The sequence below is a fragment of the Anoplopoma fimbria genome, chromosome 23 (genome assembly GCF_027596085.1).
Source record: "Anoplopoma fimbria isolate UVic2021 breed Golden Eagle Sablefish chromosome 23, Afim_UVic_2022, whole genome shotgun sequence".
Classification (NCBI taxonomy): domain Eukaryota; kingdom Metazoa; phylum Chordata; class Actinopteri; order Perciformes; family Anoplopomatidae; genus Anoplopoma; species Anoplopoma fimbria.
The window spans coordinates 19,983,990-19,995,076 of NC_072471.1; positions in this window are offsets into that span (position 1 = coordinate 19,983,990).

The following is an 11,087-nucleotide window of genomic DNA, read 5'->3' on the forward strand; positions in this document are numbered from 1 at the left end:
TTTCAAAAAACTCTCCCTCCGGAGTTTCAGCTCCGTCTCTCTTTTGTTGTTTGAGGGCCAAACTAGCCAGAAGAAGTTTTACGTCACTTCCGTAACATTATGACCTCATAAAGTTACGGAAGTGAAGGAGAGAATTAAATGGAGCCGTTTCAGGCAGCTCAGGAGCTTCTGAGGGGGAGGGTAACTCCTTTTAGGCTGGACTTTTTACACTCTACGGACCTTTTACATGTACAGAAATATATATAACACACTAAAGGAGAGGGAAAAAGTGGAAAAGCATAATAGGGACACTTTAAAGTATAGAAGGGTCTGTTGGTAAAAGTCATCCCTAAACAGTCATCATCACAATTTGTTTAGTTTGTTTTGTTACTGTGTTCTCCATATACAAACACCTTTCAGGCTATTGCTTTCACCTTGCTCTGAAATGGAATTTCTCTGCAGCGATAAAATTATTTCATTTCAAATAACAGAAACATCGAACCGCTGATCCTCTGATTGGAGGACGACCCTGCTCTCCACCCCTACTACAACATGTAGAAGATGTCTTTCTAAGAATTTATGTTACACTGTGAATTTAAGGTGCAAAATATTACTTTGAAGGCATCAGGGCTCCCAACTCATTGCCAACAAAAGATGACAGAGAGACAAAATCAGATTTACAAGTCCATTTCACTTATGTGCACTCGACAGTTTGTGCTAAATTATAGAGCAGCATCATTTTTCGTCCCAATAATGGGGGATATGAATATCTGCCCACACCTTCATGACTGTTAAACAAAAGCATGATGATGTCTCAAGATGTCTGTGCAAGCAGATAGATTGTCCTAGTCTTTTGTGACCAACATCTTATCTAATAGTTACGCAGTGTTAAACAGGCATGAGAGGGCTATGATAAAGTACATAAGCTTTAAGTTTTCTATCACACTGTGTCAGCACTGTGTCAATCACTTATTTTTTAACAAAACTATTAAAATGCAGCAAGGGAGCCAGTCATCTACAAGAGATACTGAGTTGATTTGAGTATTTATTTCTTCATAACTGCTGTTTTGATGACACATTACACGCCTCCACTAGAAACATGTTTGCTGTGATCATTTATAATCAAGTTTCAAAGGAAACAGGGAGGATTATAGATAGAAATAAACTCACATGTGGTCCCATTCAGTAAAATGTCATGAAGAATGATATTTCAGAACCTGCCATGTTCTTAAGGAAACTTCTTCTGACAAGCTGAGCGAGTCCAGTGGAAGTCTTGAATGGGATTTTGCCCCTTACATATTACTTTGGAGCAGCGAGCATATATCTTACATCGAATAATTCAATTCAATTCAATTCAATTCAATTCAATTCAATTCAATTCAATTCAATTCAATTCAGTTTATTTTGTATAGCCCAGAATCACAAATTACAAATTTGCCTCAGAGGGCTTTACAATCTGTGCACATGCGACATCCTCTGTCCTTCCCTCACATCGGCACAGGAAAAACTCCCTAAAAAAACCCTTTAACAGGGAGAAAAAGGAAGAAACCTCTGGGAGAACGACAGAGGAGGGATCCTTCTCCCAGGATGGACAGAATGCAATAGATGTCATGTGTACAGAATGAGCAGCATAACGGAGATACAACACAATGTATATGACATAAATGATTCAAATAATAAGACTACTTATAATAACAGCAGCAATTATTACAGTAGAATTATAATTATGAAAATAGGGATAGTAATGTGACTAATAATAATAATGGAAGTAGCAGTGGGTGTCAGTCGGCTCACAGCAGGAGGCACGACTACGGTCCAGGTACCACAACGATTCATGGAAACCTGCAGAGCGAGAAAGCAAAAAGGGCTTCAGGGTGGAAGTAAAGCTAAAATGCTTAATGGTACAGGTAATAGTAATAGTAATGTGACTAGTAATAATAATAATGGTGGTAGCAGTCGGTGTCAGCAGGGCCGTAGCAGGATGCACGTCCACGGTCCAGGTACAGCCACGATTTATAGAAGCCTGCGAAGCGAGAAAGCACAAAGACTCCAGGGTAGAAGCAAGTCAATAAGCGTAATAGTACAGGCAATAATAATAGTAATGTGACTAATAATGATAGTGGTAGTAGTAGTGGGTGTCAGCAGGGCCTCAGCAGGTGGCATGGTGACAGTCCAAATATAACCCCGATTCCTGGGAACCTGCGAGGCGAGAAAGCACAAGAACTCCGGGGAAGAAGCAAATTCAGTAATGTGCATAAATAGGAGATTAATACATAAAGAGGGAGTGAGAGAAGAGGAGAGAGGAGCTCAGAGTATCCTAGGTAGTCCCCGAATGTCTAGGCATATAGCAGCATATCTAGGGGCTGGACCAAGGCGAACCTGAACCAGCCCTAACTATAAGCGCTATCAAAAGGAAGGTCTTAAGCCTGCTCTTAAAAGTGGTGAGTGTGTCTGCCCCCGGACTGAAACTGGAACCTGGTTCCACAGAAGAGGAGCCTGATAACTGAAGGCTCTGGCTCCCATCCTACTTTTATATACTCTAGGAACCACAAGTAACCCTGCATTGATTGAGCGCAGCTCTCTAGTTGGGTAACATGGAACTATAAGTTCCTTAAGATAAGACGGTGCCTGACCAGTTAGAGCTTTGTAGGTAAGTAAAAGAATTTCTATTCTTGATTTAACAGGGAGCCAGTGCAGAGAAGCTAATACTGGAGTAATATGATCTCTTTTCTTAGTTTTTGTTAGAACACGTGCTGCAGCATTCTGGACACAAAGCAGAAATAGTGGGTATTTATTTTATGGTTGGTGGCGGAAATAAATGGCTTAGTTGATAACAGTTTCCATGGTGATAAGCCACTCCCCCCCCGGCGAGTAACGCAGTGGTATAATTCGCTTCGCGTTTGTTGTGAACGCAGCATTAGGCATTAACAATTCCTTATATTTTCAAAAGTGTTTAAAACTACACTTTTAGAAACATTACCTTGCTGGATTTAACAGTAAGTCACTTAACAGCAGTTAGTATTAACATTACCCCGTAAAAAACACATAACTTTTCTTCCCACATATATTTTTCTTTTCAATTTACAAGTTGACAGGTTAAGCCTGCTAGGTTTAACTATGGTTCTCCCAGACCTAGATCTGAGTGTAGGAGTCTCAGCAGGTGTGAATAGAGATACCGCAGCAGTTGGCTCTAGAGCGTGTTGCTGTGATGGAGAACCTCTGTCTCGTAGAGATGTGTGTAGAGGTATCAGGTGCTGCCGGTTGTGTTATACGACCCCCTGAAGTAAAACCACCAATTAAGACCTTGAGTAGTATGATTCTGAAGCACAGTTCCAGATAACTTTGCATCAGTTACCCGAAGCCCATTCTCCTGGTGACAAAACACTGAGAGTATTGACACTGTGAGGCTTATTGTAGTTCTCAGCAGTCGCTCTCGCAACGTTGTCGGCAGTGCAGGGTCCAGCTGAGAAGGATGGGTTGGCACTGTGGTGCACAGACGTCTACCCATGGGGAGCTGAGCTGGGCTATAACCAATCTGGAGTGGTGCGACACTATAGGCAAACAAGGCCCTGTATGGGTCTCCTGCCTTTTTTAGTGGATTCTTTGCGGTCTGGACTGCCCGTTCCGCTTCCCCATTACTCTTTGGAAATCACAGGCTGCTGGTTACATTCCTGAGCCCATACTACAAAGCTGCAAAGGAAGTGAAGACTTATCCGACATCATGAACCCTGGATTTATTTTAAATGGTTAACAACGACGGTATTTTGGCTTATACATTGTTCCGCATCACTAAAGGTATTGTGATTGTGTCTTTCAGCATTAAGCCGTCTCTAACTGTGAGTGTAGCTCGCTCTTGCCAGAAGCTTTTTTAGCACAGGTTACTGTCTTGTGTGTGCGGGCCATCCTTCAGTGCACAGCGTCATAACACGTGAGAAGATACTGTCAGCTTTTAGATTATCCATGTACGTGGAAACGACAGGCAGACTTTGCATGACACAGTCCACGTAAATGTTGGTGCTCTCCATCTTCAGTGGACATACGTGAATCCTCAGGTGAGCAGGACACTGTGTCCGCTGTCCAAAGTGAATTTCCAGGCACATGCTCGATGGAGTATGTGTAGCGCATCAGCCTCATCCTGAAGCGCTGGATTAGCGGCGGGAGAAGATACAGTGTTTGCCCTCATCAACCTGCTTATCAGGAAATCCCGGAACCGTTCACAGGCCCATATGAGGTCGAGAGCCTCCTTTTCCACCTGTGTATATACTCGCAAATTTAATATAACTTGAAACTGCCGACTCTCTGTGATGTTGCCTGAATGCTCATGAATATTTATCCATTGGTACCCACAGCTGTTCTGTTGGCTTAAACAAACGCAATGCATTAACAATAGGCTTCCATTCCTACTCACTGTAGAAGAACACCTCCCAAGCCATACGATGGTGCATCAGCTGACACCGTTCCTAGTTGGTTTCACAGCACTTCTGACACCATGTCTCGTTTTCAGAGAAACATACATGCACGTGAGAACAAACTGCTCACAACTGCAACTCTTTATTACCATAAACATGCCTGCACATTACTCAAACAATCAGGTTGCCTTGCGTCACCAACATCCCCCTGGGTCCTTACTCCCCACATGTAAGGTTTTTTATTGTCATCAATCAAGCAAACTATGAACATATGTACCAACATACATTTATAACAAATACCACAACATTGGCTCCCCTTGCTAGAGTTTGTATTGTTAACTCTCCTGGTTAGTCTTCCCAATGTCAGTTTTTCTTGTTAGCCTTTACAACTGTTAGCTCTCCTTGTTAATCTTATAAATATAGGCTCTCCTTATTAGTGTTTGTAATGTTAGCTCTCCTTATTAGACTTCATAATCACGTTAACTCACCTTGTTGTCTAGCTAGCAATTTTGGTTCATCAGCTTCGCTTCATCCATGTGGTTTAATTAGCCCATTCCATGCTGTCAGTCTTCTAACAGCTCTGACTTTTGCCTAAAGGCATCTTGGCCATAGTTTAATTATGCTCTAGCATAATTCAGACAGAGTTAGTGTTTGTGTTTGTGTGTTCTTATCGAGGGGTGAGAGGATATTCTGTCTCCCAATCGCAAAAACTTTCACCAGCACTTAAACGCATGCATTTTTGGATCTTTGTCGAGCTGGAGACTGTCTTAAAAGTCAAACATGCAAATCTGTGCATGATCTGTGCATGATCTGTGCATATCAGTCGATACGTGCGCACAAATTTAACAATCTTTTAATAAATACAAAATAATGTCACAAATATGTTTAGACATTTGTATTCACAGAAATCTTTTAGAAGGCAAACATTACTAAATGTGTGAAGTTGAAGTTAAAAATCTTTACGTAAAGTGATAATTTATGTAGGCCCTAGACATTTTTAGATGTTATTTTTTATTTGTAGAGCATGTAATACCAAGTTTGTGAATTATTTGAGACTTAAGTCTATGTCTTTTCATAGTTTACTTCCAAAGTGTTTGGTTAGGAAATATGACCCTGAACACATTCAAATTGGATTCATAATGGCAGGTGGTGATGGGTGAGGGTAGCAGTATATTTATTTTGTTCAATACAGCCGACAGTGGCACAACACTAAATGTATTTATTTATAGCCCAATTTATTTGTACATGTTATGTTTTTTTCTTGTGTATTTGGCAAGGTGGTCCTTTAAACAATCAAGTGTCCTTAAGTTACAAGAGGTTGAGAAACCCTGGTTCTGACATCATCAACTTGTTCTAAGTTACCAGATATAGATTCAGACAATTTATTTTCTTGCAAAATTTTGTATTTTGCTGACAAAGGGCAACTTTTACACACAGATAATGTCACAATTCAAAAGCACAGAAACCCAGGAGTACGACTCCGGAAGCAGTTGAAAAAAATAAAGAGTCTTTACTGAAGACAAAATACAAGGTTTTACAAATCCAGGCAGGCAAACAAAGAACAAAGGGGTCAAGCTGAGGCAGAATCCAAGGTACACAAACAGGGTCAAAAAACAAGGTAGATCAAGACAAAAGACAAGGATTTTTAATGCTGGCAAGCTACGACACATGGCACAAAGACAATCTGGCAAATAGCTAGTGGAAGTGGGCTGGTAGAAAAACTACAGAGTTAATGAGGGCATGGAGAACAGGTGAGTGGGGAGGAGGAGCAGGTGACGGTGATCTACTAGTGGAGGAGCAGGCAGGAGGGAGTGACAGGGTCTGACATGACAGCAGAAACAACATGAACAATATGTATAACCAACAAAACTGAATAACATAAGCAGATTGAAATACAAAATCATGACAGATAAGCCTTCAACTGAAGTTTTTGTGAATTTATATTTGAACTTGTTACAGCTGATTTTAGTGCATGTTTGAGAATAATGATTCGTTGCTGGTATTAACCATCAGAATGCAGAATTTTACCACATGCATGCACAAACACAAACCCATGATACAAACTCAGATCCGTAGCCATCTTTGGGTTGACTAAGACGATGCAAAGACCAATTGAATTAAAAATGAAAACTTATCTGCATTTATGTCATCAGGAGACACTTGGACCCACCTGGACCCATTTCACAAGAAATCCTCAACTTGAAATATTGTGACGCTAACACTTCAGAAAATGTGAAAGACTTGGAGAGGAGAGAAGGGTATGATGTGTTCATGCAGGGGAACTTAAATAAATAGTTTGTCTTTATAGTAATGTATGACTGAGAATATAATACAAAGAAACAAACATAATAGTAATTTCCCTGTATCTCATATGTTAATCAGTGGAGAACCCAACACCATATTCACATAATTCACAAAGAGATATGCTTTAAAAGAGCTGACAACAGTAAAATAGAGCTTCGAGGCGCTTTATTGGCAAATACGCGTCATCTTCAGGTAATAATCTTTTACATAGCTCTTACCGCCTGTAATCAGGCATCGTACATGCTACAACTCCCTGCATGTACAGTGCCAACTACGACAGAATCAGACTCAGAATCAGAATCAGCTTTATTTGCCAAGTATGCGTACACATACAAGGAATTTGACTTCAGTTTTCCGTCGCTCTCAGCGTACATACATAGAAATAGACAAATAAAAAACAGAAAACAAGGACAGCAAAGTAGGATAAGGGAGGCATAAACATTTAACTTCTATATACAAGTATAAATATATATATACACAAAAGTATGTATATGAACATAAGAACACAACAATGAAATGGAAGTAATGGAATTTAGCCACCATTCATTTCATCCAACCTGTGCTTTTTGTCCTGCTAGGAGTCTGAGTGACTAAAACAGTCATGCCAAAGCCCCATTTTGTTTTCTTCTTTGTCAAGTGTTTTGATGTATTGAATGCTGTTGGGATGTAAAAAGAAATATAACTTAAATGTTTCTAAAATACATTACCCACTCTAGCTTCACTTTATGTATTCATGTGTAAACAAAACATTACACAGTGTGTCACTCATTTAGTAATACAATAAATAAAAGTTCCCTTTTCCACACCACAAAAAACAAATCGCCGTTGGAACATTTTTTTTAATATTTTGTTGTCGGGATCAAGTGTGCGTCCACCACTCAAGGCCCACCACCGGATATCGTCGGGGTGGATGCTGTTGCCCTCGGCATGGCGTGTGTGTGGCCGACAGGCAGGCGCGGTCTTACCATTAAGGCAAAGGTAGGCAACTGCCTGGGGCCCCCAACCTGCAGGGGCCCCCCAACCAGCTGCCCCTCCCCATTTAGCAGGGGCTTGGGGCCTCCAGACAGTAGCCCCCCACCATTGTGTTTGTAAATCATAATTGTGTATGTCTAAACTGAAAACAAAGAAAAAAACAAAGAAAAAACAGACAAAAAAAATAAAAATCCCCAAATCGTATTATCGCTCCCCCCTCCCCTTTCGTGTTATAATGGACTATTCCATGAGTGACCGCGAAAGACGAAAGACCGCGAAAGACGGAAGTGAAGTGAAGTGAAGTGCTACGTACGATTTGTGTTGACAGTAAAAATGAAGCGACAATATCCAAGTGGGGCGATTAAAAGGAGAAAGCGGGAGGAAACGAAGCAGAAGAACGCTACACTCCCTAAATTGACAAGCTTTTTTAATGTGTCAACAACACCGGTTGACACTAATAATAACAACGTTGAGGACGAGGAACCGGTCGTTGAAGATTCAGAGGAGCTAGCCGTATGTGATGAGCTATCCGCTGTTTCCGACAGCGCAGACAATTACCAATTGGTGGACGACGAGCTGACTGATTCTGAAGACGATGTGGTGGTGAGTAGCCCCCCTTCTTCTGACCACCACGAAAGTGATGTAGATCTGCTCGAAGTAGTGGGAGATGACCCGGCGCTGTGGCCAACGTTTCTGAACGACAGAGAACGATGCGACATAGTGATGAAAGGACCTGTTCAGCTTGAGCTAGAGTTCCCCAAAACGAAGAAGGTCGGCGATTCACAAGGGCCAATTACTTCATGTTAATGAGGAACGGGAGAAAATCAATAGGTCCTGGCTAGTCTACAGCAAGTCCAAGGATTCTGTCATGTGCTTTTGTTGCCGGCTTTTCGGGGATGGAGATGCGCAGCTGAGCTCCAACAACGGCTTCAGTAATTGGAAAAATCTTCAAGCTCACCTTAAGCAACACCAGAGGTCTGTCCAACATGTCACAAACATGGATGCCTGGCACACACTGAGTACTCGACTTCGAAGTGGCACAGCGTTTGATCAGGTGAGACAGAATCTCATAAATGCTGAAGTCACTAGGTGGAAAGAAATTTTGAAAAGATTACTTGCTATCGTTAGCCATCTAGCTGAGCGTAACTTGGCATTTCGAGGACACAGAGAAAAGTTGTATGAACACGGCAATGGCAATTTCCTGGGGCAAGTGCAATTAATGGCCCAATTTGACCCTGTCATGAAGGAGCATCTGTGGAGGATTCAAGACAAACAGCTTGCAGACACATACCTTAGCAAACACATTCAAAATGAATTAATAGGCCTTGTCGGACAGTGCACCACTAATGCAATAGTAGAGCGTGTGAGGAGGGCAAAATACTATGCTGTCATCATGGACTGCACTCCTGATGTCAGCCACGATGAACAACTGTCAGTGGTGTTGCGGATTGTCAACTGTGAGCTCACAAAGGGAGTTTCCATCCATGAACACTTTATGGGATTTCTTGTGGCAGATGACACCACTGGCAAAGGTCTTCTTGACCTGTTTCTAGAACACCTGGAAAGACTGGGCTTGGATCTCTCCGACTGCCGTGGCCAATCATATGACAACGGCAGCAACATGCAAGGGAAAAGGCAGGGGGTCCAGGCGAGAATCCTAGAACTCAACCCCAAAGCACTGTGTGTTCCATGTGGCAGTCACACGTTAAACCTGGTGGTTGGGGATGCTGCTAAGTCATCTACAATTTCTCTAGGGTACTTTGGGACATTGCAAAGGCTATATAACTTGTTTAGTGGCTCTGTTCATCGTTGGACAATTCTTCAGGAACACGTCAAAGATTTGTCAGTAAAGGCCTTGTCCACAACAAGATGGGAGTGTCGGGTGGACGCTGTGAAGGCTGTGCGCTACCAGCTTCCTGAGATTGTTGATGCCTTGACAGCTGTGCAGGAGCATGCAATTTTGAAAAAGGATCCAGAATGTGCCTCCACCGCTGAAAGCCTCCGGGAGAACATGATGAAGTGGTCATTCATGGTGAGTACCTTTGTTTGGTACGATGTGTTGTATCACATAAACAAAGTCAGTAAAATCTTGCAGAGCCCCAGTGTGTCAATTGAGACTCTAAGGAGAGAGGTCATGGCAGTGTCCAACTATCTGGAGGAATTTAGAGAGCATGGTTTTGAGTCTGCACAAACAGATGCCAGGGAAATAGCAGAGAAGATGGAGGTGGAGATGAGCTGGCCTGAGGTGCGACAGAGAACAAGAAAAAGGCAGTTTGATTATGAGGGGAGAGAGGAGACTCTGTCTACTCCAGAGGAGCTCTTTAAAAGAGAGTTTTTCCTCCATCTTGTTGACACAGCCATTGTAACTTTAAGAGAGAGATTCTCTAACATGCAGTTTTTCTATGACCTTTATGGGTTTCTTTACTCATCTGAGCTATTGAAAAGCACCGTTCAGGAGGAAAGCTTGAAGAGTGCTGCAGAAAACTGGAGCAAGCAGTGGAGGATGTGGATGCAGAGGACCTTAAGATGGAGATCGAAGGAGCTGTTCGGTCCTTCCCCCCACACATCACATCACCACTTGAAATGTTAGAGTATATATATAAGGAGAACGTCTTAGACATTTATCCTAATCTGAGCATAGCTCTAAGACACCTCCTTACTCTCCCTGTCACTGTAGCTTCAGGTGAGAGAAGCTTTTCAACACTGAAGCGACTGAAAACGTATATGCGTTCCACAATGTCTCAGCACAGGCTGTCTGCCCTCGCAACCATTGCTATAGAACATGAGGTCCGAAAAACACTGGATATGGACTCAGTGATAGGCAGGTTTGCTGAGGCCAAAGCACGAAAGGTTACATTTGTATGAGTATGATCTCGGCTGTGCCACCTGTTCATAAGAAGAAGATGAATAAAGAAGAGTATGACTAATACAGGAACAAAGGAGCAGGACAGGGACAGAAGAGATGAAGAGGAAGTAAGGGACAAAGACAAGAAAGACATGAACATAACATTCCAGGGAGAGAGAAGCATAACAGGGAAGAAGAGGCAGAGAAATAGAGGGACACAGGAGAGAGAAAGGAGGAGAGGGACACAGGAGGAGAGAAAGGAGGAGAGCACAAAGACAGGGACAAGAAGAGAAGGTAATCATTTTACAGTACATTTCAATATAATTCCTGTAACTACTTGAGTAACCTGCTGTTATTTTGTCACAGAGACAGAAGTCCATCATTAACATCTACCAGAAAAGTCCTGCTGGATAACCAAGGTAATTGATGCCCATTTTATCAAAAAAAGTGGACAAAAGGTATTCTTATTTTCATAAACAAGATGATATACAGTATGAACTTTTGTACATACTTTATATCATATTGTATATGAAAAAAGTTAAACTCTTAATATGTTTTGCATTTATTTTCTTTGTTGT